The sequence below is a fragment of the Acomys russatus genome, chromosome 3, assembly GCF_903995435.1.
Source record: "Acomys russatus chromosome 3, mAcoRus1.1, whole genome shotgun sequence".
NCBI lineage: Eukaryota > Metazoa > Chordata > Mammalia > Rodentia > Muridae > Acomys > Acomys russatus.
The window spans coordinates 13,661,091-13,689,006 of record NC_067139.1 but is presented as its reverse complement, the minus strand read 5'-3'; the positions used below and the strand labels follow the sequence as shown (position 1 = coordinate 13,689,006).

The 27,916-nt window shown below is 44.1% G+C and overlaps 1 long non-coding RNA gene across 1 annotated transcript; it reads right to left on the bottom strand.

Annotated features, from left to right (window-relative positions):
* Positions 1-605: 605 nt before the first annotated feature.
* Positions 606-27,496, bottom strand: LOC127209794 (uncharacterized). Its single transcript, XR_007833248.1, has 3 exons — positions 27,309-27,496; positions 11,543-11,590; positions 606-675 (listed from the first exon to the last, which is right to left on the bottom strand). It is a non-coding gene; the product is annotated as an uncharacterized LOC127209794 (long non-coding RNA).
* Between the last annotated feature and the right edge of the window lie 420 nt (positions 27,497-27,916).

The following is a 27,916-nucleotide window of genomic DNA, read 5'->3' as shown; positions in this document are numbered from 1 at the left end:
TTAAATAGATTTTGTTCCCTCTTAGGGTGTAATGACCCTAATGCCCAGTTATGTGCTTTTATTAACACTGCCGTGACAAAATACCTACGAAAGCCCCTGCAGGAGGACAGGGTTCACCTTGGCTCACAGTTTGAGTGGGTGCAGTCTATCATCCAAGGGAAGTGATGGTGGCAGGCACAGGAGGTGGCTGGCTACATTGCATCCATAGTCAGGAAGCATGGAGAGATAATAAAGCTAGTATTCAGCTCCTTTATTCTATTTTATTCCACCAAGCCCCCAACCCATGGGTTGGTGCCAACCACATTTGGGATGGGTGACCCCTCTTCCATTAGCTCCCTCTGGAAATGCCCTTGAAGACACACCCAGAGGTTTGTTCCAAAAAATGAACCATCCCAAGGCTTCATGTCCCAAGTCCATTTGTCTGCGCCTTTAAAGACAACTGGCTTCCTGGGACTGCGTCACCTAAGGTGAGGATTTCAGACACTCTAGATCATCCCCGTCTCTCTCTGACATGCACTTTTGTTCCAAATTCTTTATCAAGCGTGGTGGAAACTCCCCAGGAGTATCTAGTGACTTTTGCAGGCATCTAACACTAATCAGAACTCGGCAGCACCTTTGAAAGAGGATGGGGCACTGATTGGTCCCAGTGGTTACATAAAGCATCAGGACTCAGTTCTGTAGATAAAGAAGTGGGGCTTAGTGAGCTGCTGCCAGGCTCCTGCCTGATACCGTCCTGTCCACAGGGTGTCAACTCTGTATGTAGCTTCTTAGTAGTGTCTGACACAGGCCTTTACCAATCTGAGAAATGTTCATTTACTTCTTTTTGAAGTTTTTACGTCCATCTTTTGTTCTCCTTCCCATTCTAATGCTAATAAATATAATCATAGATCTGATATCATCTCCTTTTATTGTTTAATTTATAAAAGTGATTCATTACCTCTTTTTCCCCTAAGCACCAGTGTTTTCAGGGCTTCTTTGGGTTGGTATTTGTGCATCTATTCTGCTGTTTATTTCTGCTATATAAGATGCATTCTACTCCTCAGTGATTGGCGCACTCACCCTGCCTCTGACTCCCTAACATCCCTAGGCCTGACAGCAAGTCTGTCTGATAAATATTATCAGTTCAAATTTAGAGATGGGAAACTGAGATTTAGTGAAGTTAAAGAATTTGCCCCAGGTTCTATGGTTAGGGATAAGGAAAGAAACCCAGGAGACACCAACGTGAAACTGGAATTGCTTACATGGTGTACAAACTCTAGTTCACTCTCCTACTCTGCATGTCTCATCCACTCAGCTCTGACAATGCCTCCAAGTTACAAGTAGACATTCTTGGGTAAGGGGTATAGCTTGGCAGAAGCTTGCCTGGCAGGTGGGAAGGCCTGGGTGTGATCCTGCTGCCTCTGAAAGGGAAAAAAAAGTTGAGATTCTTTGACTAAGGGTTCTGTTTATGGAAGTATAGGTATATATACAAAACAAAATGTCATCTAGCCAAATTCATGAGATGGTATCATCTGCAACAACACAGATGGAACTACAGGGTACTTTATTAAGTAAAGGATGCATTTTTCTCACCAAAATGCAGAAGCTGAGAAAATTTCATTGGACAGAGTAGAATATTGGGCGCTAGAGGAAAGGAAATGGGCGTAGGGAGGGGCTAGAAGAAGACTGGACAATGGGTATCAAAATATGCTTATTAACAGTTAGGGCAAATAGATGCTGGTATTTCTAAGTACCATGAGGCAGCTATAGTTTATTTTATGCTTTATTTGCTTATTTTTATATAGTTAAGGCAACTTACATGTTTTATAAAGAACTAGAAAATTTCAGGTTCCCAACACAGCTGGACACAGTGGCTTATACCTGTAATCCTGGCACCCGAGAGACTGAGGCCAGAGGAAGATCGTGAGTTCGAGACTAGCTTCAGATACATAGTAAATTCAACTGCATCTTGAGCTAGAGAGTAAGGTCCTGTCTCAATTTCCCATCTTCTGAAAGGTTTACCAATAGGACTGATAAAGGTTAGGTCAGAGAGACAGCATAGTAGTTACAATGCTTGCCCCACATGCACGAAGACTTGAAGAGCCCCATGATGCATGGAAAAATTCTGGGTGTGGTATCCTATACTTGTAATTCTGATGCTGGGGAGGTGGACCCAGGAGGACCCTTGGGACCTTCTGGCCAGCCAGGCTAACCTAATTGGTAAGTTCCAGGCCTTACAGGAAATGGTGCCCAAGGTTGTTCTTCCACACACGTGCACACTGAAACACATATGTATGCATGCACATGTGCGTAAGCTACACATAAACATGCACTCAGACATACAAACTTCCATTTTAAACATGGTAAATGTTTAATGAGAAGGAAATGCTAATTACTTTTATTTGATCCTTACACATTAAACACATATATTAAATTATCACAGGACTTCACATAAATATGCTTAATCAGTATACATCAATTAACAAGGAAACAAATTCCATTGTAAACAAAAACAGAGATTCTTTTTTTTGATTTAATGGTTCTTCTCTGGTTAGAATCCAAAGAGAGAGTAAACTTTATTGGATATTTGTACCTTGTGGCTCAATGAACTTTTAGAGGTGAGAGATTAGGTTCACTGTGTGAACCTGTGAGGGTTCTCGGGACAGTGTACCTGAGAAAGCATGTACAGCCGGGAGTGTGTGAAAACCTAACCAACAGTAGCTTCTATGGCCAGCAGTTAAGCTGTCCAAGGGTTTATGACAGCTGTCTCTAACAGGTGGGTCAGCCCCACTAGGGTCTGGATCAGCATCATCTGGGTCATCAGAACATTAAGTTTTAGGCTACATTCAGACTTTCTGAATCTAGAGAGACCTTTGAATGACCACAGATGCCCACTCAAGTCTGAGAGCCCCAAGACTATCCTCTGCCATGAGAGATCCTGATGTTGGCAGTCAAGGCAGATGCCACAGCAACAGCCATGGCACTGAGGACCCTGGTTGTTTCTGTGTCCCTCAGAGGCAGGTTTAGCATGGGGCTTTTGTCTTTGGAACATGATGGACTATAGATGCATCTTCATTCCACCACAAAAATAAGTGGGTCCGGAATATGTTGTTCCAAAGTTCAAAATCCTTTCTAGGCACCCTCCACTTATGATCCCTTGGTAGATAAAGTCACATGGCCACACCAAGGGGCAGCAGAGCACACACAGGCAAGTATGTGGTAACTTCCCTACATTGTCTTGTTTTTATCAGTGTTTTGTTGCTATGACAAAATGCCTGAGACAACCAACCCATAAGGAAAAGAGCTATCCTGATTTAAGTTTAAGTAAATTTAAACTTATTTTGGTTCACAGTTTTTGGTCCAGCCCTTTATTTGATTGATTCCTACCACATAACAACAAAGCCACTCTTACCACAATTCTGGAAGAGGGGAAAAAAAGGTAAAAGAAAGGTACCAGGGTCCTCCAATCTCATCCTTTCTGGGGGTCACCCCCAGTGACACACATGAAGATGACTAATTAATACTTTCACCTTTCCCCAAAACCAAGTTGAAACTATATGCCTTTGGGGGGGCGGAGCGTTGCAGATCTGTAGCATCCTTGTGCTCCCGGAGTAGGATTCTAATTCTCCATGGGATGAGGGAGCGTGAAGTCACATGGGAGCAGGCCAGCAGCTCTGCTGTTTGTACTTACAAGCAGAGATGGGAGAACCAAGAAGGCCGTGGCCTTGTCCTGCTTCAGAGTTCTAGAAGCTGGCTTTAACACAGAATGACAGCTTGCAACCCTCTGAAGCCGGCACACTGGCACACTGGCAAGAGATGGCTACTTCACCTATGCACACTGCTGTCCTTTGAATTTGCCGCCCTCCGTTCCCTTTTGTGCTGGAAGGTGGAGAAGCAATGCCTACCTCACAGCCATTAAATCTGAAGGTCTAGCTTCAGAGCCGAGGCCCTATTCCATCCTGTGAAGGCCACAGCAGGGCTTCGTGTAGGACAGAGACAGCTTACTTAACACAGGCTGGCTTGTAGGATGTTTTGTGTACTGAGTCCCGGAGCCCATGCTGGGCAGCTTTCATTTTTGTCTCAGCCTTGATCCCTTATGGTTTCCCACTGGCAGTATCTTTGCCTGTTGATTTACCCTCCAGCTCAGGGTTGTTTTCCTCCACGCTTACATCCTAGGGGTGCTTGGGAATAGGCCCCTGGATAGAAAAAAAAAGTGTGTATCATTTCTTCAGACCTCCAAGGGCTGCGTGGTAAATAAGAAGCACGGAGGGGGTCTGGTCTCAAGCCCAATCATTTTTATTAGTGAGGGGGCAAGCTTATTCCCTGCAACCTCTTGGCTACAAGGCTGGGTGGCTGACTGTTCTTTCCCCCAGACCTTTCAAGTTCTCTTGCTCCTAAGAGCGGGGTGTGCCCGTCAACACTACAGGTGGGTCCACAAGCAGCGCCAAGCAAGCAGCTGCACAGCCCAGGGACTTTGAGCTGTTAGCAGCTCTCCTGGCTTTGTACCCCTGCCAACTCACACACACACCTGGGATTTCAACAGCTGCCGGCCTACAGCTACCCCTTCCCACCATGTGACCTAATCTTCATTCCACCTGTTGCTCTCTGGGTGCAGCCAGGCCATCCCCACCTGGCCTGAAGAAGGCCTGGGGAGGGTTGTTAGGCCTCCCTTAGTCTTGCCTGAAGTAGGCAACCCCATTAATTTCACTGCAAATTATGAGAGATTAAGGGTTACTGTGGAGTAAAACCAGACTTGACAATCAATCAGCTTGGTCATTTGGGGATCAAATTAAATTGGACCTGATGTCTCCTGGATGCTAAAATGAAATCGAAGTCTCTCTTTTGGCATAGTATGGGTAACAGCTGAGAATACAAACCCAGCCGGTTCCGATTTTCCTCTTTGCATACAGATGTCCATTTATCATTTTTAAAGTACAGCAAGGAAGCAAGGTATGAGCTAACATTCGGGTTTCTAGAGTGACTGATTTTGCTCTTTGTTAGTCTAAGAAACCTCTCAGTAACAGGAGATTATAACCTCTGTACAAGACCTCTGTACAGCTCACCATTCTTTCCTATTATTAAGATTTGAGTTATTATATGAAGAAGCTAGCTTCTGTGTGTGTGTGTGTGTGTGTGTGTGTGTGTGTGTGTGTGTGTGTGTTTGGTGTGGAGTATACAGGTGCATACATATTTGTGTGGGGTGCCCTTGTGCCTGTGTACCTGGGTGGAGCCGGAGGTCAGGGCTGTATGACTTCCTCTATCAGTCTGCACCTTACTTTTCATTCTGAGATAGTGTCACTCACTGAAGCCATATTCTCTGTTTCAGCTAGGTGGTCTTGCTGGTGGGATGATCTGGAGAGCCAGCTCTCTCTCTCTGCCTCACCAGCACTGGAGTGATGGGCATATGCTATCATTCCTGGCTTTTGTGTGGGTCCTGGAGATCCAAACTTAGGCCCAGCGAGCACTTTACTCACTGAGTCATCTCCCAGGGCCAAGAGATGGGTCTCCTTGTGACATTTTCATGCACCCCTACTGATTTCTCCCATTTCTAGTTATCGATATCCCTCTCTTGCTAGTACCTTTCCTGCTCCTAAATAGTCCCCTAATTCTATTTCCCAGAATACCATGAAGAAGATAGGCGAGCTGTTAATTTAATTGATAACCAATTCTGATTGGAGCTTAGTAACTTTGCATAGTGCGTGATGATTAGTTTAATGGCCCGTTTGAATCAATCTACAGTCACCTGAGAATAGACTCTCCCTAGCTTGAGTTGGCCTGTAGGCATGAATGAGGATGATTGCCTTGGTTACACTAACTGAAGTTGGGAAGCCCACCCACTGTGGGTGGCACCATTCCTTAGGCGGGGCATCTATATAAGAATGAAGAAAGCAAGCTTGAGTGCATTGATTCACCGCTCTTTGCTCTTGACTGTGGATATAACGTTATTAGATGCCTCATGTTCCTGGCGCTTTGCCTTCCCCACCATCACAGACTATAACCTGGAGCCAAATGAACCCTTTCTCCCTTAAGTTGCCTTTGTCGGGGTCTTTCTTTTATCACAGCAACTGGAAATGAGACTAACAGGAGGTAGAATCTGAGTGATGTGGGAGAGGCACTGTGAGGTAACTACAGCAGGGTACCCTCTCTCATTGTGCCGGACATTGCTTTGCCCTATGACTTCTCCAAACATTCTGGACATGAGTTGAGTCCTAGGCTGAAGACTGCAATCACCTTTGGAAACTGACAACAGACATAAATAACTCTGCTGGGTCCAGCTTTTCTCAAGGAAGTAATAAAAGCACTCTTGTGTCTAATGGCAATATGCAGAAAAAAATCTTTTTCTGGCTCTATGCTGGCCTTGTGACTTGAGATATTAAATACTATATCTATCAATCCATTACCTTTTTAAATGTAGTTTCTTTGTAGTAGTGTTCATCCATCCATAAGTGGTAAGCACTTAGTATGTGTTAGGTTTGACTCAGTATCACTTCTCTGAATCATAAAACTGCAAAAATGGTGAAAAATGGGAAAGAGAAAGCAAGTTAAATGTCACATGGAGCTACACTCCTGTTTCGAAAGGGCACCTTCAGATATCACTAGAGCAGCCACCAAAGTTTTTGTGTGGTTTAAAAATTTGACAATTCTAATACCACTTGATTAAAATTTCCTCTCCTAATAGGTAGGCAGTCACCAGCGCTCTCACTCGTCCTTTGCTTTTTAGAAGTTCAACGGATGACATTACTTTAGCTCTGTGCATTTATATCAAGCCATAGGTCTGCCCTTTACCAATGAGATGTGAGGGAAAATTGAATTTCCTATCTGACTCAAACATCTAATGACTCCAGCTTAGCTGTACTTCTTTTTTTTTTTTTTTTTCTCTTCTTGCCTCAGCACCATAAAAACCTGTCTTAAGAAGGAGGCTGAGCCATCCCAAGGGGAAGCAGTCCTAGAAGGTCACAAGGGTTTACGGTGGTCTTTGCTTAAAGAAAACAATAATAATGGGCTTTTGGCGGCTCTAAAAGCTACTGTGATGTGGAGTTGGTTGTACTGCAGAATAAGATGGCCTGTCCTAAGGATGGGACACTGAAATTCTCACTGACCGTGGAGAAATGTATGATGTAGCTGTGGCTGGAAGTACATCCTGTTCTATGTGGACTGACACAGCAGTCACCTCCAGGTGCTTGGTGTGTGCTGAGACTCCTGATGTACAGGAAGCCTACGACCTTCATACAAAACATCTCACTGGTTACATGACACACTTTCCACATTTCACAAGTAACAGATACACAGGGTCCAAGTGACTTGCCCAGGATCACATTTAAGTGGCCAGCATGCTACCAAACCCAAAGGTCTAACCTAGCTGCCTCCCAGGAAGCTGATCTAGAATGTTCCTTCCTGCTGATACAAGTTCACATATACTCACATGAGGCTGAAGTCTATGGGGACCCAGTACTCGCCTCTCCTTCCTGAAAGTGTTGCTACCTTAATCAGGATTCTGAATCACTCCAGAGTTTGAGTGTCCATCCAGTATCAAAGAAACCATCCTAAGGATGGAGAGGGAAAAATGAACCCCATCCTGTGGGCAAAGTGATCCAGACAGTTGGGTCAGCAGAGATGTCAGTAAGTACAAATCATGGGCAAGACTTCATTTTTGTTTGTTTGTTTGTTTTGTTTGAGGGTCTCGTGTGGCTCTATCTGGTTTCAAACTCACTGACTAGTGGAAGCTGACCTTGAACTGCTGGTCTTTCTTCCTTTGCTGTCCAAGTGCTGGGATTACAGGCACAGCCACCACTCCTAGTTTATATAGCACTGGGACTCAAATCCAAAGCCTTGGGTGTACTAGGCAAGAACTCTCCCAGCGAAGTTACATGCCCAGGGCAAGATTTCTATATAAAATGCAATGCATCGTTAATTTGACTGACAATTTGATTGAATAGGAAACACCTTGGGCATTCCCGAGGTACACCTTTGGGTGTGTCTGTGAGATATTTCCAGAGAGGACAGAGGGGGAGAAGACCCACTCTGAATGCGGGTGGCACCCACATTCTTGTGCCCTGTGGTGGTAGTGTTAATGCTCAGGCAAATTCTACAGAAACAAAGTTGTTGTTTATTTTTTATGATGAAAAATTGGGGGCAGGGGCAGTTGCTTTTAAGAATTACTTGGGAGGGCAGAGGTGGAGATATGGCTCAGTGGTTAAGAGCACTTGATGTTCTTGCTGAGGACCCAGGTTTGGCTCCAAGCACCCACATGGTCACTCACAACTGTCTGTAACTCCAGTTCCAGGAGATTCTATGCCAGAGCCTCTGCAAGCAACAGGTGTGCACATATGCAAGCAGAAATAAGTCTTTTGTAAAATGATGTTAGATAACATTTTTTTACATAATTGTTTTCTTTGAGACTCTATAAATTCTTTGGGGATGGGGGTTGTTTGAAAGATTTTTGTATGTTTTTAAAAGACAGGGCTCTTACTACACAGCTAGGCCAAGCTAGCTGCAGCTTCCCATGTGGTGGGATTACAGAAGTGAACCATTACAGCCAGCTTCACACTTTACCTTTTTAAATGATCACAGATTTGCAGAGATGCTGGAGCTACCATACAAATACCTCTTGATCAGGACCATCTGGGAGTATGTTAGTGGCCTGATGGCCCATCATCTAGAATATTTTAGTGTACATTTTTCCTACCTTCAAGGGAAATTCTTCTATAAAAACCACAACACAACCATCAAATTCATAAAACTAACACCAGGCACATTGCTGTCTTCAAATCTGGAGGGGAGGGGAATTAAAATTCCACTGGGGAATCTCAGAAATGGACTATCAACCAACGGACCCAGTTCCCAGAATCTCACATCCCTTCCAAAGGAAACTAGCATATAGTGGAGGAGGGCAAGCTAAGCCCCTCATACTTTTCACCTTTCTTCTGTGGGAAACAGTGGCTCAGCCTCAGTCCACAAGCCTGGCATACTTGCAGAGTAAGAGAGGCCCATGCAGGCCTCCCCCGTTTAGCTAGGCATCACAGGTGGGAATAACCCATAAGGGATGCTTCTCCGTTTATGCCATTAGGTGATGGATAACTTCAGTTTGCACCCCTTCCTTTGAGCGATATTCAGGTCCATTTCCAAAGACAAGGTTGCTCATTGCAGTTACTTTTTTCCTGTCCTTCGTGACTTATGTGTAAAGAGGAGCAATGGCTTGGTGACTCAGATTCCTCACTCTGTTCACGCTGTGTGTAAAGACTTATACCTTTCCGCTTTGTTGGTTGGGTTAAACTATTTATGAAACAACACATCACGATGCTCAAACTGGTGTGGCTTTGGCCAGCTGCAAGCCCTTCAGGCTGGCTTCCTTGCTCTTTCCATGACCCTCACATTCCAGGACCTTTTCTCAGTGCCCTGTGTACATGTGCTTTCTGAGATGGCCCCCTAAGTAGCCATTGTGTCCCAGGAAGAAGCTGGACAGAGCCTTAGAAAAAACCAAACCAAACTCTCTCATTTTATTTAGCAGCTACTTAGTTTCTTTCTTTGATGGTGGAGGAGGGGAGGGTAGAGTGGAAGACAAAGCCTCACATGGTAGCCTAGGATGGCCTGGAAGACAGTGCCTTACATTGTAGCCTAGGCTGGCCTGGAACTCTCATTATATAGCCCTGGCTGGCTTCAGACTTAATAACAGTCCTTCTGCTTCACCCTCCTGAGAGCTGGGATGATAGACATGGCTTTACTATCTCTGGCTTAAGAACCTTATTTCCAAAGATAATTATGCTTGCTAAGAGAAATTGAATTTGTTAGTTTGCCTGTTTGGAGTGTGTGTGTGTGTGTGTATGTGTGTGTGTGTACCTAAGGAGGCCAGAAGAAAGCATCGGATCTTCAGGAGTTGGAGTTCAGGTGTTGTGAACCAGGCAACACAAGTGTTGGAAACTGAACTCCCTGAAAGAGCAGTGAGCACTTTAGTGGACTTGTGTTTTGTCCTGAGTCTTATTTTTTAAAAACAATCAATTTTTTCAGACCTTGATAGAAACACCTGCTTATTTCATTGAAAGCCCATCCTTACCTGAACTAGGCACAGTCAAGCTTCAGAGCATTCTCTGTCCCATTCAGTGTGGCCATCGCTCTCTATGTGCAGGTTTACTGGCATGTGGAGGCAGATTACTTACACTGTAACTCAATAATTTATTTTGTAAGAAAAAGTAGAAACAGGAAGATCCAGTGACCCCCATCCCTCAAGCTAATATCAAATCAAGAGAAATAATGTTGTTATCACTGTGTGTGTAGAGACTTCATGAGAAAGTCTAAACAATCAGTGGCCACACGGAGATGCATCCTACTTGAGAACTGTGGTTCAGGGCACAGCATACAGAGAAACTGGCAGACAGGTGCGTGACTTTAAGATGAGAGCTGGGGCTGGAGCTCAGTTGGCAGAGTTCTTGTGATGCATGCATGAGACTCTGGATCTGATCTCCAGCAGCACATAAAACTAGGGTGGCACATGCCTGTAATCTCAGATTTCTGGAGGATGAGGCAGGATTGGAAGTTCAAGATCATCTTCAGTTAAATAGCCAGTTTGAAGCCAGCTTGGGCTCCACTCAAGACTGTATGATTTAATAACGATAGTAGTAATAGTAATAACAACAACAATAACAATGACAACAATAGTGTAACAATAATAAGGAGGAGAAGAATAGACTTAGAGACTTAGGGATGGGACAGAAAAGAGAGTGACAAAGAATTAGTAGAAAAAGGAAAACAAACCAATGACCTCACAAGCTTGACTTCATTGCTTTTGGAAGCAACTTACAAATCTGGACAGTAGTAACCTATTTGCTGCAGTTGATTGGATTTATGTATTTCTGTCACATGAAATCATTTAAGATGAATTCAAGATGCTTTGAAGTCAACTGCAAATAATATAAACCCCAGCAAGAACTGTCTAACATGGTAGGGGTAGATTCCTCTCAGGAGTTTAGAAGGTAGTAGCCACCAATGGTGGTTCAAGAACTCAAAATTTAGGGCCCTTGGAGGCTGGTGAAACAGGCAAAGAACTTGCCACACATGTGTGCAGAATTTGAATCTTTAGCACCTATGTTAATGCCAGGCAGACACAGTGGCCTGCCTGTAGTCCCTGTTCTTGGGAGCAAGCAAATCCAAATCAGAATGCTCTGAGTTCAAGTGAGAGGCCCTGCCTCAATATGCAGTGCAGAGGCATCCAAGACAACCAACATCAACCTCTGGCTTTCACACACACCTGCACACAACGTGCACCTACAAATATATGAGCACACATTCATGTACACAGCATACACGTGCAGCAAAAGCAATAAAAGTGAGAACAGGTGGCCTTGTGAGACCCTTGTCTTCTCTTTGTGACTGGAAACTGGTATCACCATCCCAGCTACCATATCTGCACTTGATGAGGGAGGAAGGGAGGGAGGGAGGGATGAAGGGAGGGAGCAAGGGAGGAAAGGAGGGAAGGAAAGTTGAGAGAGAGAGAATAGGACATCCAGCCAGACCATGTATCCACAACCCTGCCTCCCATCACCCCCAGTAGCTACCGAGTAAGGAGCACCTTTAGTTTTCTTGTCCTCTGGACATGAAGATTTAATGTTCCCAGCACCTGTAGTAGAGGCAGAAAAGAAAGAGCAATTAGGAGCAAGTGTCACGATATTCGTCGGTTATCTGTCACAAGATCAGTCAGGTGAGCTCCATATGTTATTTAGAACTGTCCTTTTGTTACGTTGTATGGAAGCCTTCCCAAAGACTCAAGCCAGGCTATTCATTCTTCTGAATCTGAAGAGACTTGAGTAGAGAAATACCCTCTTGTCTTGGAGATACAGAGATTTGATTGCCTGAAACCTAAGGATTATCCAATGATTTCATCAAGTGTATGATTCACTAATTCAAAGCTATACATTCTTGACCTCTCAAAGCACTATGCAGTATGAAAGGAAGGAAGGAAGGAAGGAAGGAAGGAAGGAAGAAAGAAAGAAAGAAAGAAAGAAAAGAAAGAAAGAAAGAAAGAAAGAAAGAAAGAAAACAGGCTAGGGCTAGTGAGATGGCTCAGCAGGGAAGTGTGCTTGCTGCCAAGCCTGACAACTTGAGTTCAATCCCTGGGACCCATATGGTAAAGGGAAAAAATGAATTTCCACAACATGTGCATCCACACAATACAAACACAGAGAGAGAGGGAGAGGGAGAGAGAGAGAGAGAGAGAGAGAGAGAGAGAGAGAGAGAGAGAGAGAGAGAGAGAGAGAGAGAGAGAGAGAGAGAGAGAGAGAGTGTGTGTACTGGCCATGCCCCCATCCCAGTCTTCACTGGAAAACTTTCAAGGCTTCTTGTCTCCTCATTTTTAGGAATAATGTTGTGCCTCTTGTTCACAATTGGTTCTGGGTATGTTCAGAAGAAAAAAAGAAGACTCAAAAAATAAGATATGAGGAAAATATCAGGAACTCAACATTGGGTCATTTTACCAATGATGCATTTGGGTCATTTATTTACAAAAATTGATCTAAGGCCCTATTAGATAAGTGTGACAGAAGCACTTGAATGGGCTGTGGGTGTTTTCAATGCAGTCACAAAACCTCCCTAGATATAAGAGAGTGTAGGTTGTGCTTATTTTTATAAACACACTTTGAAAGCACTTGGCAAGTGTGTGGAGACCGCCTGGGTTGTCTCTGCCTCCCGTCGCAGCACAGACTTGGCCACACCAAGGTCCATAATGGCAATGGCTCATCTATCCCAGACAAGCCCCCATGTCCCAGGTTGTAGGAAGGAGACAGTACAGTGAGCTTGCACAAGGCATGCAAATGTTGTGCAATGCTGTGCACCAGCAACCTGAACTGCACAAACCCTCCCAAGGTCCAGGTCGGCCTGAATATGTTAACTAGAGAGTGAGAAAGGACAGAGGAAAGGGCCATTTTTATGCCATATTTAAAGCTGCTCTGGGGACACTTTCCTCCTGTACCATCTTTTATGTGGCCCAGGACTTGTTTCACGATAACAAATATTTCCTATGGACACTTAGTTTTTAAAAGTTCTTCAGAATTCTTTGTTATATTTATTATTATTATTTATTTAGTGTATGTGTATGTGTGTGTCTGTGTCTGTGTGTATATGAGAGATAGAGATAGAGAGCAAGAGAGCACATATATGTGCCATAACATCCATGTTGTGTGTGTATATGAATATATGAGTGACAACATTCACACCTTACAGGAGACACGTGGTCTCTGTGATCAAAGTCCAATTGTCAGACTTGGTGGCAGGTACTTTTACCCACCATCTTGTTAGTCCATTTTTGTTTGTTTTGGGTTTTGTTGTTTGTTTGTTTGTTTGAAACTCACTCTATAGACCAAGCTGGCCTTGAACTCAAAGGTCAGCCTGCCTCTGCCTCCTGAGTGCTGGGATTAAAGATGTGCGCCACCATCGCCCAGCCGCTGCCCCTGCTTTTTTGCTTTTCTATTTTTAAAAATACACTCATGTATTTTATTTAATTATTGGAGGGGAGTTGGTATGTGTGCCACGACTGAAGGCAGAGGCAGTCGACAGCTTGCAAAACTCCCTGGAACCGGTTCTCTCCTTCCATCATGTGGGTCCTAGAGATGGGAGTCGGGACATCAGGTTTAATGGCAAGTACCTTTACCTGCTGAGCCATCTCTCCAGTCTTCTTTTTCTTACTGCATGTCTAGATTCCCTGAGGGAAGCGCAAATAGCATCTTTCGCTTCTGTGGAACTTCGGCTGCTAGCAACTCTTTCCAACACACACTAGGCTCTGTGACACACACCACCAATAGTCTTTAGCTATTTTGTAGAGCCAACAGACTTTTATTGAGCATCTACTAAGGAGCTGATGCTCTACTTATTGGGATATGGGAAGTCTGTGCTATGACGAAACCTCCGGCATTACAAGGTAGCTGCCACCAGCCATGGTTGTGTATGTATGTAGGTAGGTACGTTTGAGCACCTCTGTGTTTGTCTACAAGGGGAAGTGTAGATGAATACCTAATATAATGCATTTGGAGGCCAGAGGACAAAATTTAATGTCATTCTTTAGGCACTTTTTTTCTGGGGTGGGGAGCAGGGGAGCAGGGTCTCTCACTGCTCTTGAACTTGCTAAGTAGGCTACACTGGCTGGTCAGAGTGTCCCTATCTGTGCTTCAGCAGAGATTACAGTCACATAATATCCTGCCCAGATTTTTCACATGGGTCCTGAGAATTGAACTCAGATCCTCACACTTGCTCCACAAATATTTTCCTGGCTGAACTATCTCTCCAGCCTTTAGCTACATTTTTTTTTTTTTTTTTAATTAAGAAACGTGAGCCAGGTGCAAATGGGGCATGCCCTTTTTTTTTCCAGCTGCTGTTTATTGACATTCAGGTGGACACAAATTCAACAGGCCTAAGGACACCTTTAATCCCAGCACTCGGGAGGCAGAGGCAGGCAGATCTCTGTGAATTCTAGGCCAGCCTGGTCTACAAAGCAAGTCCAGGACAGCCAAGGTTCTTGTTGAACATTGAAACTCTGTCTTGAAAAACAAGGGGGGGGGAGGGGGCAACCTAGAGACACCAAATAAGTAGCATCTTTAAGTCACACAGATCATCTGCAAAGCTGGGTGGGACCTGACCCACTCTAAATGCCACATTTTTCCCAGTGTCTTGCTGCCACCCTCCTGGCAACTGACCTTATCAGAAAGATCCATCCTGGGTACCACATGACATCTTTTTTAAGACGATGATCCATGAACATCTGTGGAAAGTGTCACTAATTCTGGCTGCTTTACTCCAAATCTAATGAAATCTCGGCAGAATGCTTGAAAGCAAGCACTATGAAGTGTCCCGTTCCCTTACTACATGCTATCATATAATAAGTAAAGTCACTCCTTAGATGATGGTGGTTGATTCTGGGGTGGTAGCTCAGAGGTAGAGTGCTTGTCCTTTATGTAAGAGTCTTGGGTTTGATTCTCCCAGAACTGAGAAACAAAACACAACAAAAAACCATGACTGAGTACTTAAGATGACCACAGTGGACAAGGCCCAACAGATGCAATAAATGCACATGCTCCCTATTTATTAATTATTATTAATTCTGCTAATTATCACAAGTGGCCCTGAGAGATGTGTCCAGCTCAGACTGAAGGGTTTTGCAAAGAAAGCCATTATCTTCTTAACAATGCTGGTCTGCCAGGGCAAGGAGTAAAGAGAAGCCGAGATTAGCAATCCTTATTACTTTTCCAAGAGAAGGATGCAGTGGGGAAAGAATGGCCCTCGTTCCAGACAGAAAGGGAATCTGGGAAGGCAGGAAAGACAAGAGTGTGGGAGCTGAGAGTAGAACAAGACCCTCACGTCATCTGGGGCCTACTTATGGTGAGGGGGCAGGGAGAGGGCATGCTGGAGCGAAGGCAAGAGACTTGCTGTTATGCTCCATGCTCTTGAAGAGTCCACAGGATCATGGGACACCAGGAAGGTTACTAGAAGGATCCAAGTTGAATTCTTTTGTTTCTGCCAGAACCCCTCTGAGATGGGTTCAGTGTTACTCACCGCTGACAAAAGAGGAAGTGGAGGCTCATGGAAGTCATGCTGCTTTCCCACGTTCATACAGGTGAGCCACTGACCACAAAATGGGACTATGCCCTAAAGCTATTGAAGCCGCCAATAGGTAGGAGAGGGGATTTGACGTGAGGGTCGCTTCTACCTTCACCTCTCTAGATGATTCCCTGACAATATGCTCACTGATAAATGTTCCTCTCTTTCTCACGTGGACATTTATATTGTTTGTTTGCACACTTAATGACTACCCCCCCCCCAGTATACCAATACAGCAATCTAATAATTGAAATCCTCTGGGATGAAATAGATTATAAATGGAAATTTGCACTTACTGGACAATTATACTTAATGATCAATTAGCTTGGCTAATTTTGCTTCTCCTGCCTTTCCCTAATAACATTTTGTCAGAGATAAATAGAAGTACCATAGCCTTGAAAAATACAAATACAGAGGATGACACACTCAGAAAGCTTTAGGTCATTCGAGGTCTTAGGTTCATTTTGTTTGCAGGAACTTATCCAAAGGGAGCAATAAGGTGCAGGTTGGTACCCAGTGTTACTGTTTCTACTTGGAGTTTTCATCCTCTGTCCCCCAGAGTTATGGAGAATAGCCCATATATGGTTTTACGTAAGATGGTTCCCAGTTGGTTTCTGTGCATATATGGTCACAGCCAAGGCCCTCTGCCGAACTCCATAGGGGTGCAGGGTCTTTAACAAGCAGAGTCTCTCCCCACCCCCAGGTTCTGTTATCCCAGCTTTCTGAAGAACCAAACACTCCCTAACTCCAAGTATCCCAGATCTTCTGCAAGTTCAAAGCCTCCATCATCTCTGCCCTGCCTGTGACTTTCCAATGACTGCACTTCCTGTCACTCACCTTCTCAGGAACATGCTTTTGACAGCAAGAGCCTGTTGTCTTGTCTCAGGGACCCAGACATCCAGAAGGCAGATCTAAATCTGCACTGAGGCCGTTGGCAATTTAGTTTCAAAATAGTCTCAGTGTTGTACACTAATATTCAAAAATGTCACCAGCTTCCATGTATTAATAGTGAGGACTGCAGAAACATGTTCCACAGAGAGATTATCCATTGGGAGAATATACAGCCATTAAAAGGCTCATTTTAAAAAAGTTTTAGAGTTTATGAAGCATACCCTTTTTTTTTTCCCAAAAAGTTTTTCTTTCAGCTTAAAAAAAAAGGGTATTTTCTTTGTTTGCTTGAAGAGGAGTGTATGCCACACTGAGTGTGTAGCTATCAGAAAACTAGTTGCAGGGTCAATTCTTTCCTTCCACTATTTGGGAGCAAGTAAAGTCCTGAGTGATCTGTATTGTTTGACAAGGACACAGCCATGTCAAGGACCACAGTGCCTCCTTGCACTGCATCCTTGTTCAGCTGTACGCAACAGCTCCCTATTCAGCTGTCTATAATAAGCACATTGAGCTTCCGGGATGCTGTGGTTTCCCCAGCAGAGAGTCCAGCCCATCGGATCTCCTCTTCTCTCTGTGTGTGTTTGTCTTAACTTCATTCCCTCACCACCCCAGTCAGGTCAGACCCTAGCAGCTGTGCAAGAGCACACACAACACACTGTGTGGGTCCTGGAAATCCAACTCAGTTGTTGGGTTGGTAACAAGTGCCTTTACATGCTGAGCATCTCACCAGACCCACCTTTATATAGACATGATTTTTATTTACTTATGTGTTGTGTGTATGTGTGCATGCATGTGTGTGTATATGTGTGCGCACGCATATGCGCATGTGTCTCTCTCTATAATAGTCAGAACAGTTTTGTGAAATCACTTCTCGTCTCCTACATTTTTGTGGGTCCCTTAAATCAAATTCAGGTTGCTAGGATAGTATGGCAAACACCTTTATGAGCCATCGCCCCAGCTCCAAAAGACCTGTGACACATTCTTTGGGTTTTGGTTTGTTTGCTTGTTTTTTTTTTTTTGCTTTTTGGCAGTGCTCAGGGATTGAACCCAGGCCCTCTACATGCTAGGTAAGCACTCTGACTGAAGACTGTCCCTAACGCATACCTTTGATATGCTAAGTTGTCAGGTCATTTACAAGGCAGAGTATGCAATGTACTATCGTTCTCAGAGTTTACTCACACAGGCAAGACTGAAGAGCAGACTCGGTGCTTGTCTCAAAAGCAAGAGGCCAGTGGTTGAGGCTGCCCATATTTCCTTATGCTATGGTACATTTCCCACTTTCTTCTTTCCTTTCTTTTCTTACATTGTGCTGTCCTTGACCCAATACAAGGATGTTTGTATGTGTGTGCACATACGTGTGTGTGTGTGTGTGTGTGTGTGTGTGTGTGTGTATGTGTGTGTGTGTGTGTGTGCCACAAGGAAAATGATGACTGTGGCCTGTCTCCACAGACCTCCTGGTTGAGAACTTAAAATGAACTTGAGGGCTGCAGAGATGGATTAGCAGTTAAGAGCAGTTCCCTTAACTTCACTGGGCAGCTCATACCTGCACATAATTTCAGCTCCAGGGAGCCTTGGACTTCTGATCTCTTCAGGCACCAGCACTCACAGACACGTAGACATAATTACAATAAAAAACAAATCTTAAATAGCAAACTTGAAAAGCCTATAAAATCACAACATAAAAAGAAAAAGACGCAGAATACAGACGGTATAAACAACAGCAACAAAAGTCAATGTTTCCCGGATGCAGCCCTGTGTGACTTCTTAGAGTCCTTTTGTTTTTCCTTTAAAGATACAGTAAATTATACAAATCTGTGTTTTGACCAAAATCAACTCTTGGGCAATGTGTAATTTTCTGCAATAGGCCTGAGGTTCGGTGTCTCTGTCACATCCTAGACATTTTACTAATCTGCCGTGTGTCTGAGAATGAGTTAATAACCTCTCTAGACTTTAGTTTCTTCGTCTTTTCGTTTTGCTTTTCACACCCACTACCTGCCAGGCATTCTCTTTTGCTTCACAAACATTAACTTAGCGAGAGTTTATTTCTTGTCTATGAGGAAGACACTGTTATCTTCACTCTGTACGGAATTGAGAAGCAAAGGAGGTTTGATCCTTGCAATTGTGGTGTCAGGCTACCTGAGCTGAGGAACTTGTAAAGAAATTATGCTTATTTGGCACATGGCTTTTGAAGTCCAAGGGCAGAGTGCCGGCTCGTGCTCGGATTTGGCTGAGGGCCTCACAGTCTTTGCAGAGGAGATGGCAGGGGAAATGTCACCACTTTGCTTTGTCACCACCCACCTAAGCCATTCCTGTAAACACTAAGAAAGAGGTTAATCTCTTCCAACACCAACTTTCAGCTTGTGCATCAGCCATAGAGTTAGGAAGCAGCAGGGTCAGAGTTCAGATCCAGGTTGCCTGGCTCCAGAGCGCATTATGTCAGCCCTTATGGTATTTATGTCAACCTGCATTCAGCAACACACAGGCATAACTTAGTGCATGTAAAACACTTTCATAGACTTAGGCACATCGCTTCCTATATTTCCTAAATCTTTTTTCCCTTTTTATCACTCGCGTTGTCTTTTGAAAATCCAAATGAACTCCAAATTGTATTTTTTTTTTTTTAAGATTTGTTTATTATGTATACAGTGCACATCAGATCACATTATAGATGGTTGTGAGCCACCATGTGGTTGCTGGGAATTGAACTCAGGACCTCTGGAAGAGCGGTCAGTGCTCTTAACCTCTGAGCCATCTCTCTAGCCCCCCAAATTGTATTTTGTAAAGGAACCACCGTCCTTCCCTTGAGTATTAATTCCCTTTTACAGTCCAGAATCACATCAGGATTCTCCCTTACACACTGCACTCCCATAGCAGAAAGTTCAGCAGTGTGGTGCATAGCATGCAGGTGCATCCCCATCCCTGTGCACTTCTGGCACTCTGTCACACATCAGCAAAGTCCTTCCCTACATATGTGGACACTCAGCCCACCTACGGTCCTTCCTCATGCACCTGTCAGAACGAGGAGTGAATGTATAGCTTACCCTTCGGAGGGTGGTCCTCAGGAAGAAGCAGTGCAGGCAACCTTTGGACTCTGGCATCTGAACACGCAGAGCATCTCAGGCTGCAGGAAGACATTTCTGCCTCTTCAGTCACTCTTTGCCTTTTGACAAGAGCTGTGATAATGCAAGCTGAGTCCCTATGAAGTATGGGGCCTGGTGAATGGTCCCTTTTGCGAGGTCTAAGGCATGTGTTTTCCCTTCAGCCATCTGTTATATTTCCTGGGATTAAGAGTAAGAACGGGCTGGGGGTACAGCTTAGTGGTAAAGCACTTGCCTAGTAGGTAGGAGCTGTAGGTTCAGTTCCTGGCATAGAAAGAGACAGCCAAGGTTAACAAGATGAGGGGAGGGCAAGAGGTAAAGAGATAGAGAAGAGAAAGGAATGGGAAGGGAGGGAGGGAAGGCATAGGAAGGGAAGGAAGAGGGGACCAGAAGAGACCAAAGAGAAAACTAAATCCCAGAACTCTGGAGAGAGAGAAAGGCAGATCTGTGGGATGCACTTATCAGCTAACCTAACCTAATGGGCCAGCCCCAAGCCCAGTGAGAGGCTTTGTCTCAAAAGAAAAAAAATTGATGGAGAGCACCTGAGGAATGGCATCTAAAGATGACCTCTGGACATATGCTCAACCATGCTCGTAGCCGCTTTATTCATAATAGCCAGAACCTGGAGACAGCCTAAGTATCCCTCACTTGAAGAATGGATAAAGAAACTGTGGTACATTTATACTATGGAATACTACTCAGCTATTAAAAACAAGCAAATCCCAAAATTTGTGGACAAATGGATGGGACTAGAAATGAATGAGTTAACCCAGAAGCAGAAAGACTCACATGGTATATACTCCTTTATAATTGGGCACTAGCCCAAAAGGCATGTCCCATGAATGTCTTCACTTACCAGGAGATTGGGATAGATGTGAGGACTTCCTATTGGGACTCTAGGTGAAAGAAGTGTGGGAGAATGGGGAAACAGAAGGATCCAGAGGGTCCTAGAAACCTACAAGAAGAACATGATGAAGGGTAGATCTGGGCCCAGGGGTTCTACTCAAACTACTGCACCAAGCAAGGACAATACTTGCAGTAAACATCGAACCCCTTCTCAGATCTAGCCAATTGATAAGATATTCTCCACAGTTGAGTTGAGAGCGGACACTTACTCGGATGTGAACTCTGGTGCCCCATATTTGGCCACTTCCCTGTGGTGAGGAGGCCTCGTGGCACTCAGAATAAGAATAAGCAGGCAAAATAATAATAATAATAATAATAATAATAATAATAATAATAATAATAATAAATAAATAAATAAAAAGAATAAGCAGGCTATCAAGATGAGACTTGATAGCCTATGACCATATAGTGGGGGAGGAGGTTCCCCCTTGGTCACAGTCATAAGGCAGGGGAATTGGGTGAAAGCAGGAGGGAGGGAGAAACGGGAGGATACAAGGGATGGGACAACAATTTAGATGTAATCTGAATAAATTAATTAAATTTTTAAAAAGCAACTTAATAAAAAAAAAAACAAAGATGACCTCTGGCTTGCAATGTACATGTACACATATGGATTTGGGACACATACCTAGAAAAAAGGAATAGTAGTAATGGAAAGTTCCTGGGATAAGCAAATCTCAACATTTGGGGAAGAAAGAGCAGTCTCTGTGCGTCTGGCAGGTGACTCAACTGAGTCCTTGGGTGTCAGTGCCTTCTGTGGATATGAGGCTGATAATAATGTATGAAGACTATTAATTATGAACTCACATAAATGTCAACGATAACAGCAGCGTTTTGAAGAGGTCAGGCTGAACTCGCCTGGAGCAATGCTGCTTGCTAAGCCACAGACCTAGATGCTAATCTACGCTTGGGTTGCTGCAGAGCCCAAGTGTTCCTTCTCACCGTGTTATACCCAAATATCACTCAGAAGAATAGGAAAACCTAGGGTGGGGGGCAGTATTCCAGGCAAGCATAGACCCAAGTTAGTTACCTAACGATCTCAAGGCACACTGAGCTCCAGGAAGAGTGCTGGCCTGAGGGACATGCCCACAAGCCAGCGATACGCGTGTGTAGATGACAAACCTAGAGGGGGAAGGTTTTGGGAGCCTTCTTATCCCTAAGAAGCAAGGAACAGACCCCTGAGACTGTGTAGCTCCTGAACAAAAATGCTTTGGACCACAGCTAGCAATCCAGGCTGAAGCCTAGGAAACTCAGCAGATGTGGGCAGCACAGGGAAGGTTTCAGGGGGAGGGGCTACACTTACGTGGCTCTTAGAGAGGTGTGGTACCATTCCAGGACAGGAAGGAGTGAATACACCTGACCCACAGGAATGGCTCCAAGTGATGAATGAGTAATGACGTCTTGAGAGGGCAATCCTCAATCATTCATGTTTTAATTAAGATGAAGAAAAGCTTATTAATGAGAGGTCATAGGGTTCTATAACCTGTCATTTTTTAAAATCCTGTAACCATTTCCATGAAATGCATAAAACAGAATGACCTGGGGGTAAATGAGCAAACCTGTTCTCTTGTATGGGAAAAGGGAAACAGGAGTTTAGAGAAGGCAGAAGGGTCATCATGTGGACTCAGTGGAGAGGAAGAGCAACACGAGAGTTCAAGCAGGGCACCTACTGGTGGTTCAAGAGGCCGTAGGTTCCTTCCCATGTGCCTGTGCGAAAGAGGAGGGAACTCTGGTCCAGGAACTGCTGAAGTGTGCCTTATTCCATCTTCTACCCCAGGACAATGGCAGTGCATTAGCAGTGGTCCCAGAGCTTCGTGGAGGAAGTCTAGCCTGGGAATGGAGACAAAGCCTGGGGAAAGGTCCACACACATACTTCTACTTTAGTTGGTTTCCTTTTATCAAAAACTGAGGGACTTTTGCCCTCCAATTTTAAAATGCAGGGTCCTGAAGGTTGCCCCAGCCACTCTAGTTATATACTAGAGATACTTTGTGTCACGTGGCAACAGTAGTGTGCTTTCTTTTCAAAAACTCTCCGTTCTGTTTAAAATGGGCTTAAGGGGGTAGCAACGAAAACTACAACCCTTGAATCTAGTTAAACATTTCAGCGGGCTTAGGGATGGAGTGTATCCATGGCTGCAACTTACTTTGAAATGCATCCAACAGTAAAGAGATTGGTGGATGAACAGAGGAGTGGATAAGCACATAGACGTATACAGAGTAAGAGAAATAAGGTATATTTATACAGTCTGGGTATGTTTGGTGTTCTTTGTGTTTGAAATTTATCACAATGTAATGCAGAAAAATTCTTACTGTAGAAAACAAGTTATTTTGAAAGAAAAATCACTCTCCATATACAAGATGCCAACCTCAGCCCTGGAGAAATAGTTCAGTAAACATATAAAAAGCTCTATTACACTTCTCCTGCAGAGAGCCCAAGTGCAGTTCCCAGCACAAAATGGGTAGCTCCAGTTCCAGGGAATCTGATGTACTCTTTTGACCCTGAGAGTGCCTGAACTCACATGCTCATACCCACACATGCCTGAAAATAATTTAATTTTCTTTATCTTAATATGTCAACCTCTTTTGAAGTTACCATTGTCCAAAAAAAAAAAAAAAAAAAGTCACCAGGAAGTGAAAGTGTTGTCTTTACCTGCTTCTTGTTTGTACCTGCCTTTTTCTCCCGACCAGATTAAGATTGCACAAAAATAGGTATTTGGCAAAGGCATTTGCCACTACTACTCAGATAAAAATCAGAAAATATACTATGGCTGTTGTTCTTATGAAATAATTCAATTACAGAAATCTGGCCACGAGCTTGATGATGAATATCCAACTTGACTGTCTGTGAAATGCATCCACCACAGCTTTGCTAAGTAGCTCACAGATGTTCAGCGCACATTAATATATTCTCTGTGAGGAATTTCAGTCTAGTCCAATTTGGGGTTTTGCTCCAAGCTGGAATTTAATGATGAGATGGAATGTGACATACACTCATGAAAGGATGTCCAACACAACTAATTATCAAGTGACAAAATTTACATGTTCTGTCTTAAAGTGTGAGCCATTTCTGTTACCGTGAGTGTTGTGAGAGAGTTTCTAAGGGATTGAGTTAAACTTTCAGTCACTCTTTGTAACTGTAGTTGAGTCTCTGCAGTGTTGGGAACTTAGGAACATGGAAGTAAGGCATCATTGGGACCTGTTTTATGCTTACATGTGTGCGCACACGCGCGCCCGCACGCACACACACACAACACAAAAATTCTTTTAAAAACTGTAAAACAAATGCTAAAATACATAGTGGAGCCATTTCTTGTCTTAGCTTTCACCTAAATTAGCCCCTGCTTATATATTTATACAGTGCCTCCTTGTTTTCAATTATCTGCAGTTATAAAGTTGCCTTCATCGTCTCTCTTACTTATTCATCTGTATATAAAGCACTGTAAGTGAGGAGAGGCTATAAATAGGGAAAAGGGGCCAATACTAAATTAAAAGTCACATAAGGAACTTTTTTTTTTTTTTTTTTTTTTTTTTTTTTTTTTTATGGTTACTTACACTTAACCACTTGAGAAAGTTTGGGAGGGAAAATCTGAATTCAATGAAACAGTGGTGTGTAATACCTTTAAGTGACGCTGCAGTCCTACAGTTCCAGAGGCAGAGCAAGTGAAAATGCCACTGTTGGCAAGCACCAGCACACTGCAGGAAATCCTGCAGATACTATATGCAAAGTACTAATATTTATGCATCTGCAGCCTAAAGAAACTGAACGCATACCCGTTTTCCAAGACTCTGATGTCTAACTCCTTTCATCATTAAAAAAAAATAAGCTCCCTAACTTACTATTCTTACCCAGTAACTAAAATTGGTTTGTTATGGGTCTTCCCGAATTACAAGCCGGATTTCTAATTATTCTTGTATAATTTGATGGCACTTGTATTACTTAAATATGGGACAGAAAGACCAATCAGATCACTCAGTGATTATCCTGCTCAAACTTCAGCTCTTCAAAAGATTTAAGGTGTTAGAAGTTAAATCTCTTGCTGATAAACAAAGACTATGTTTTAATTACAGAAAAGGGAAGAAAATGCTGGCCTAGGCACACTGCCGACTTTCGCGGACCCTGTTGTCACTCACAGTAGAACCTCTTTCTGGGGCAGTAACAATAGTGGGGACAATAATACAAAAGCAGGTTACCTAAAGAAAGCATGTAGTAACAGACGTAATAGCCAGCTTATTGCTTACTGCTTTTAAGCAAAGTATAAAACTATCTGCCCCTTTCCTTTAAACACTATTAAAGCCTTGGATGTAGTTAGCCAGAAAAAAAAAGAAAGAAAGCACAATATTTAGGTCATGCTTAAAAATGCCACGTTTTAACTTGTGCTCAGAAAATAGAGAAATACAAAGTTATGAGTTTGCTCCAGCATAGTGAGAACATAATGGAAGGAAAAGGCAACATCAAAAGCACATTCCCACTAAGATCACACAATAAGGAATATCCATGCTTATTACATAAGTGACGAGAAACACAACTTACCTTATGACAAGGTAGGGTCAGGTAGGGGGAGCATACTAAGGTGGGGGAGGGGTAAACCTGGGGAATTAATTCCCAACGAACACATTGAGGCTGAGTCTCAAGCATAATCCCAAGGTTTTAAGAGAGGGATTTGGGATCTTCTTCTCAAATGGCTGTCATACATACCTCCGGTCCCTTCCTGAAGTATTCAAACGCTGATTGGCATAAACCATGTGCTGTCTCCATGCTATAAGGACAATTCCAGAAACCCCTGTGTCTGCTCAATGACTTTGCTCTGTTCCCCAGGGAGGGTGGATAGTCCATGCCACCTCCTCAGAATGGCACAGTCACCCCAAGATGAATGATGCCATCTGCCAGACAGAAAGTTCTTTTTAGCACAGATTGCTGTACGCTGAGCAGGCACAAACACAGCCACACAGCCTGTAAGTCTTGATGCATTATGGAGCCAGACACACAGCCCATCTGAAAGAGCTACATGGACTGATTGCTGCCTCTGCTACCTGAGATTTGCCATCGGAGAGGTTCTTAACATACCACAGGGATCACACAGAGAAAGAAGTTCATGTGGAGGAAACCACACACACACACACACACACACACACACACACACACACACACCATCCCAGCTGGCTTGTTAAACCTTCCTCCTAGCACTGAATCTGTCCTCCCCTCAAATAGACATGTGCTTGTATATTTTAAAATTTAGGAAGTGTACAAATTAACAACTCAGGGTTGTTCTGTGGCAAAGACAGGCTTGCCATTTTCCCTCAAAAGGCATTAAGGGCAAAGCATTGGGGGCGGGGACCAGACAAAGATGAAAAACAGATGAAAGACACACTGTAACTTAGGAGAACAGCTCTGCCCTGGACTGTGTGAATCAAGGTAGCACACACACTGCACCACTTTTGTTCTGCCTTGAGATAGATCCATGGCCTGGGCATGGCAACGCACAATGGGTATTTAAGCCAGTCAGTCTTAGCAAATTAGGTAAATTAGAGATCATTCGATGGCATTCTATTGTTGCTATTGTAATCACAGTCATTTTCCCTGGTAATGGTGCTTCCTGATGAAGAGCAGTCCTCAGAGCGTAATTGTGAAGGGTACCGAAAGATTCGGGGATGCAACATCTGCTTTTAAAAGCTCTTCAGATTCAAATTGGCATTTTACTTTATCTTGAAAGTTTATTAGAGATTCAGCTCATGCCCGGTTTAAATGGGAAGGTGAAAGCAGGGTAGTTTCCGTCAATGAATTATTCAATCTCTGCCCGGCGAGATTGCCATCCATGAACTGACGCTCTGACAGTCCCTTCGCAGAGCATCCATTACGCTTGTCATTTTTATTTCTTTATCTACGATCTCTTTCTCAGTTACCCGGCTACTCCCTTAGGGCTTGGCTTCACAAACTCAGTGTTTCAAATTGGCAATAACCTCAATGTGCGGCTTTCTCAAACCGCTGTCTCCACAAGCTGTCATTTTTTTCCTCCCCACCTCAAATCATTAAAAGCCACGTCTATGATGATAGGCTTTTTGGTTTGATGAATTTTACACATACACACACACACACACACACACACACACACACACACCTGTGCATGCGCACAGAGTTGGAGAGAGAGAGAGAGAGAGAGAGAGAAAGAGAGAGAGAGAGAGAGAGAGAGAGAGAGAGGATGAATCGCTGAAAAAAAAAAGAAAATAATTATGTTCCTTTAACATAACAGGAGAAGTCAAGTGTCCTTTGTTGTCTGAGTGACCCATCCTAGCAGCCAGCATAGCATCATGCAGGAAGGAGCCAAGGCTAATGCAGGCTTGCTGGCACCCTCATTTGCAGCCCAACTTGATGAGGACTGCAAGGCAGAGAGACTCATCCAGACCACTGTGTGCTTAGCAAGCACAGTTAGGAAAACAAGGAGTCATTAGGTGACCAAAATCAGACTGCCACCCTTCCAGCCTCCACTTGCACACAGACCGCAGTCCCAGCGATTCTCCACTTGATGGCTGGTTGTGTCCTGCTGGCCGACAGCTGTCCTGCATCCACAGAGGACTAGGATTGAGTTAGGCCAGCAAGTCTGGTTTCTCCTTTAAAGCAGGATCTAACTGAGGAGTGAGGGGTTACGCCAGTCCCGTGACCAGCCTTAAATGGGAGCTGGGGAGTCCCCCAGTGCCAGTGCGGTGAGTCGCCAAGGCCTGAGCCAGATAAATCACAGCAAGCAGCGTCTCCTTCAGGTACAACAGCATGGCACACGAAGCCCCCCCACAGAATACTCCCACACGAGGTGGGAAAGCAGTTGAGCTCCGTCGCAGACAGTTTGATGAGCAAGCTCCGAGCAGTACCTGCCCAGCTGAGAATTCACGCTGCCACGTCAGAAGCCACCGTGCGCATTCAGACTGCATCTCGGCTCCTGGCTGCACAGAGGTAATGCTCTTCGCGTGTGAGATGCCCGGGCAGCAGCAGGAGAAAAAAAAATCAAAGTTTAAAACTCGGTTGCGTTGTGCCTAGCTGCCTGCCTCTGTCTTGCCGCATCTCGACTGGCAATCTGCGGGAGCAGGAGCTGGCATCTGCAGGAATGCAGTATGACACAGCAGTCAGCTGACTTGCAGGGTGTTATCATTCAGTGTCCTGTACAGAATCAGGACAGTTTCTAAGGTGGCACTAGGCAGATGACCCTGGATGTCAACAGGGTCCTATAGGCAGCAGCAGGACTGCAGGCTACATCTGTTTAGCTGGCAGACATTTCTTCTGTACATTTTCACCGCTGCGGTTTTAACTCAGGACTGACTGCATTGTTTCCATCTGCTTGTTTAGCTGGCAGGTCATTCTTGAAGTGACTAGTCCATGTAGAAACGGGTTCAAGCCATCACTGCCCACGTTGCTTAAGTTCCTTGCAGTGTCTGTGGAAGAATTCTTGCTCACGGTTTGGTTTTAAAAACCTCTCCCTCCC